Source organism: Mus musculus, chromosome 1 (genome assembly GCF_000001635.26).
Source record: "Mus musculus strain C57BL/6J chromosome 1, GRCm38.p6 C57BL/6J".
Classification (NCBI taxonomy): domain Eukaryota; kingdom Metazoa; phylum Chordata; class Mammalia; order Rodentia; family Muridae; genus Mus; species Mus musculus.
Window position 1 is genome coordinate 173,698,394 of NC_000067.6, and position 5,980 is coordinate 173,704,373.

General features: G+C 40.7%; 1 pseudogene; it reads left to right on the top strand.

Moving 5' to 3' along the window:
• On the top strand, positions 2,992 to 5,670 carry Gm18752 (predicted gene, 18752; annotated as a pseudogene).

Consider the following 5,980-nt stretch of genomic DNA (forward strand, 5'->3'; position numbering starts at 1 on the left):
CTCTCTCTGTGTCAGTGTCTGTTTGTCATCCCTCCAATTCCTTGTCCACCTGATTACCAAAATCCTGGTTCCCTTTGGCTTGAGGGATCCACTGAGTCCAGTTCGTGGCACCTGTATTTCTTTCAGTGAGTTATTGATATCCTCTTTAAAACTGTACTATCTTTATAAAATAGGATTTTAGGACAGATTTTTGATTTTCAGGTGTGTTAGTATATTCAGGACTTGCTGTGGTGGGAGAACTGGGTTCTGGTGATGCCTTGCCTCTCTTCATCTGGATATCCCTGGTGTTTGTTTATCAGGGGGACTGTCTGGAGTCTGCCTCCTTTGTCTCTGGGTTGCTTCAGGTCTCCTGGTAGGCTTGTGGCCCTGTCTGTATCAGACTATCTGTGGGGGCTTCCAACTAGGGGCTCTTCACAGATGCAGAGAAGCTGCTGAACTGTTGCCCTGGCTGCAATCGATCTCATGGGAGGCCTTCAGACTGTTGGGTCTTCTGTGAAGCAGTCAAGCTGTTTTCCAAGTGTTCTGAGTGCAGACAGTCCTCAACTTCTCAACTGCTCTGAGTGCAGCGGGTCCTCTAGGATGGATTGGGATATGGAGTCTTCATGGAAGCAGACCAACTAGGAGTCTGCCCCAGCAGCAAGGACCAGGCAGAAGGAGTGAGAGGAATGGAAGGGGGCAGGGGGGAGTGGTAGCAGGAATGATTTCCTTTTTTAACTTTTAATTGTACCAATATTATTTTAGAAAACTTAGGAAAATAGGAAATACACGAAAATAAGTAAGTTTTAAATGATCTGAAATCTCTTAATAAAATGCCACATTTCACTATCCAGTTTTAACTTTTACTACATATTTACAGAATATCCTTTACATACCAGATTTGTGTCACTATTCACATAGTTTTCTGCAGTGTATGTTTTTAAAATTTATTTAAGTGGGCCTGGGGGATGGTTCAGTGGGTGAAAGCACTTGCCACAAAAGTCTTACAACCTGAATTGGGGTCACCAGAACCTATGCAAAAACCGGACACAGGAACATCCTTGTGTGTAATCACAGTGTGACCCAAAGCAGAGACTGGAGGCACTGAAAGGAGGATCTGCAGAACAACACAGGCCAGCTTGTTAGGCATGCACAGTGGAGAACTAGAGAGACCTTATCTCAAAATAGAAGGTGAGAGCTAAGATTTAATATTATCCTGTGATCACAGACAGGCAGACAGACAGACAGACAGACACACACACACACACACACCCTCTCCCCCAGCACACACAGTACACAAAATATTTTTAAAACTACTTAACATGTCTTGAACTTCCATTCAATCAACCAATATAGATTTAAATAATTTTATTATCTGAAAAATTGAAATTGTTTATACATTGTAAAAATAATCTTGTGTGGCTTTAGGCTATCTCCAGTATTTTCTATTCCCACAAACACCAAGAACCTCTTTCCTTTCCAAAGAAGTATATAACATCTGCTCCTGAATTCCTATGCACGTTTTGGCAGGTGTTCTTAGCACTATTCTGAGGTACTTTTTAAGTCATATTAGAAATACACTTCCTAAGGTTATAAAACATTAGTCTACATTGACAAAAAGTCACAGACACCCTTGCCATTCATGGGTTTCCAAATCAAGTGCTATTGAGTTATAGCTACCTCCCTACATTGATCTCTAGGTTTCCTAGGATTGTAACCATTCTTCTCCATTTCAAAGTGTGTTCCTGAATTCAGAAATGATACAAAGTAGCTAGATGTGGTGGCACACACCTATAATTTCAAAAAAGGCTGGTGGACCACTTTGAGTTCAAGGCCAGGCAGCCTGATCTATATAGCAAGTTCAGAGCCAGCCAGGAATAAATATTGAGACCTTGTCTCAAAGAGAAAAAGAGAGAGCTGTGTGTGGAAAGAAGGAAGGTAGGAAGGAAGGAAGGAAGGAAGGAAGGAAGGAAGGAAGGAAGGAAGGAAGAAGGAAGGAAGGAAGGAAGGAAGGAAGGAAGGAAGGAGGAGGGAGTGAAGGATGAATGGAAGGATGGAGGGAGGGAAGAAAGGAAGGAGGGAAGGAAGGAAGGAAAGGAGAGAGGGAGGGAAGAAGGAAGGATGGGAGGGAGGGAGGGAGGAAGGAAGCAAGAGAGGAAGGAAGGAAGAAAGGAAGGAAGAAAGAAAGAAACAAAGGAGGGTGGGCTGGCGAGATGGCTCAGCAGGAGAGCACTGACTACTCTTCTGAAGGCCTGAGTTAAAATCCCAGCAAGCATATGGTGGCTCACAACCACCTGTAATGAGATTTGACACCCTCTTCTGGTGCATCTGAAGACAGCTGTATTTATGTATATTAATGATAATGATAATAAATCTTGAAAGAGAGAGAGAGAGAGAGAGAGAGAGAGAGAGAGAGAGAGAGAGAGAGAGAGAGAGAAGAAGGAGGAGGGGAAGGAGGAGGAGGAGGAGGAGGAGGAGGGAAGAGGGAAGGACAGAGGGGGAGGGCTATGCAGTTGAGGACAGCAGACAGGTGGTCAAATAACCTTTCTATTCCAAATCCAGGATTCTTCTGCAGGGAAGATCATATACAAGTGGAAGAACTTCTCGTTTGAATTATCAAATCAGCAGAGCCCTTGGGCTGTTGCTTCCAGTGGCTGCCTAAGTGATTTAAAAGACAGTGCTGATTTTGTGTGTTTGTATGAAATGATTTGTAATCTAAGTTTAAAAAAATGTGCTGTTGTCCTCATTAGACTTGTGGTGAAGCTTACAGGGAGACAATTTGTTTAGCATTCACAAGGCCTCGAGTGTATGGGCAAATACCTCCAAAGTATTAATGAAACTTATTTACCTACTGTGAGTAATTACAACATGCTGGAATTACTGCCCAGAACTTCAGTCATTTCACATCACTTATGTCAGCATATTAAGCATTGCTTAGATTTCTCCACTCTGCCTAATAGTGCTATTCTTTAGTTTGTTTTAACTGTGCCTGGCTTTCCTATGTGAATTCTATGCAGAAACCAAGACTGAAGAAAGTACCTAAACAACCTTCTGAAGAATATGGTCACCAGCAAGGTTTCAAACAAGTGATGGTGTTAAAAGTCACAGAGCCATTCACATATGACATTAGAAAAGACAAAAGAATGTTCCATGCCACCGTGGCTACGGAAACTGAATTCTTCAGAGTGAAGGTGTTTGACATAGCCCTCGAGGAAAAGTTCATCCCCAGGAAAGTCATTGTCATCTCAGATTATATCGGCTACAATGGGTTTCTAGAGATATACACAGCCTCCTGCGTATCAGAGGTGAACGACAGCAGTGTGATGAATATCCCATCTTCCCTGAGAAGAAGAGCCTACGTAACACCTAAAATTAGTACTCTTTGTACACAAAGAGCAGGAACATTTGTGAATGGAACATTTACAGTGTATGAGGTAAGCTGTTAAATTATTTTGTAAAATTTCATTTGCAACCCCAGATTTCAAGTCTTAGGTTGGCAGCTGGAATATGGTCAGTTTGTTGCACACAAGAAAACAAGGCCTCCCTGATCAGGAAACAGAAAGTGGAGTTTCCCATTTTAAGGTGTGGGATGGTTGTTTCTCATTCTTTTAAAGATATAACCATGAAAATCTTTTAGAAAGAGACTCTACATAAAACCTGGCAAAACCTGACATTTACTGTGATGATTTTGTATCAATACACAATGCTGTTTGTTTGCATTCTTCCCAGCCCTTATCAGTAGCAATTTTATTATCAATACTGGTAGAAGTCTTTGAACAGATTCTTTTTCCTTGGACCTTTATCTAGAGCTTGTTTCTCAATCAATAGAAACCATCCTTATGGGAGATGTCACATGTACTTTACAATTGGAGCACAGGTGGTTAATAGCCTTGTGATCTCTGAGCTATCTGTATGGCCAGGCCACACCTGAATCCCCCAGACTTTTACGTTTCTTTCAGTCAGTTTCTGTAAGTCTTACCTTGAGCATTGTTTTTCAGCCAATAGAATTCATCTTCATGGAGGAGGTTATATATGCCTGGTAAAGAGTTACACTTCTTTTACACATAGGATTGAGTTTATTATCATCAGGAAACTTTTTTCCCAAAATTATACTGTAATTAAATATGCCTAAAATAAACTGCCTGGTGTCAGAATCTAGGAGTTTGAAACAGTATCAGCTTCTGAGAAGAGATGCACCAAATTCCCTTTCTGGCTTCTGTGGATTGACATGTTGCTAGCCCTGAAGCTTGTAGAGACCCTCCATATATGTCTCTCTGGATCCATGTTACATTAATTTGCATATTTGCTAGTTCCATCCATTTACCTGAAATTTTCATTTTTCTTTATGGCTAAATAGTATTCTGTTTTATATATGCATCATATTTTCATTATCCATTCATCAGCTGAAGAACATTTAGATTTTCATCATCTCCGAGCTATTGTAAGTAAATCAGTAACGAATATGGCTGAACAGGTGTTTATGGAGTAGAGTGTCATTTCTTTGGGGCATAGGGAAGATACATTTTATCTTTGGCTGCAGTCTCCACACTGATAACTAGAGGGCCTTACCCATTGGCAACGTCATCCTCCGTGAACTTGGGATCCCCTTCCTCACAGTCACATCAGGGTTTGGTGTCCAGGGTTTCCATGATCTTAACCATTCTGACCTGGTTTAGATTTATCAAGTGATTGCTGAGCAAAAAAGCTCTACTTGAAATCGTAAGAGAAGCAAGTATAACAGCCTAGAGAAATACAGGGTTTTGTTTTTAATCACATGTTAAGGCAGAGGATACAAATGTAGAGTGGATTGAGGAATTCTTAGACTTGAGGTGTATCTTTCAGTAACAATTCCCCTGCAAACATCATGCTTAGAAGACTCAACCATTGTTTAAAGTATAGTCGTAAATTCTGTTGTACATATTGACCAGTGGAGTCCTGCTTTTATCCATCGTGTTTGTGTGTAGTATGTTTCAGTGACTATGTAAGAACACCTGAACAAAGTAAACCAAATGCAAGTGAGGAAAGTAGAATTGGGTGGTACAGATTTAATGCTTGTAGTACTTGGAATGGAGTAAATGCATATAAGCATAGAGAAAACACCATCTAGTTAATGGAGACTTGAACAGTCTCAGACTTCCAGTGAGCCACAAGTCACCCTTCTCAGTTCTAGTGGCATTGCCTAAGGCACCCACAATGCATTCAGCTTTATTCTGATTTTTCTCTACTTAGACTCCTGAAGAACTCTCATCTCTACCTGCGTGGTACAAGGAAAGGTTTTCTAGAATAATCCATCAGATAAAGACCTTAAATAAGAAAATCTGAGAGACATTTCTTAAGACAGGATTTATGAACCAAAATGCCTGAAGCTGTCTTCTTTCCATAATTCTAAACCTAGGACTGCATTTGCTTATCAGAGACAGGCTAACACTATTTATATCTCTTAGATGTCTCAAGCCCTGGCACATTCCTCCGAAGATGAGTGTTTTTGTTTTTGTTTTTCAGAAAACAGTGAGGAGTGAATTCATTTACTATGGAATAGAAGATAGAACGGGGAGGATGGAAGTGGTGGTCTACGGACTATTTACCAAACTGTACTGTGAGCCTGGGGATAAGCTTAGACTTGTCTGCTTTGAACTGAGCTCCAGTTTGGATATGTGGCAGCTGAGATCTGTGAGGCACAGTTATATGCAGGTGTGTTCTCTAAGGCATCATAGTATTTCCTAACAACCACTTTTAGTACTCTGGTAAGACCTGGCTGTAACAGAAAAGAAATTAAGTTTTAACTGTGAACATTTTCTTACCATAGTTTTAAGAATAGGGCTGTTTTTCTTTTCTTTGTTTCGTTTCTTTTTGCTTTTTTTAAAAATAATTTTTCCATAGAATATATTCTTTTTTGTGTTTGTTTTTTAGAGACAGGCTTTCTCTGTATAACCCTGGTTGTCCTGGAACTCACTCTGTAGACCAGGCTGGCCTCCAACTCAGAAATCTGCCTGCCTCTGCCTCC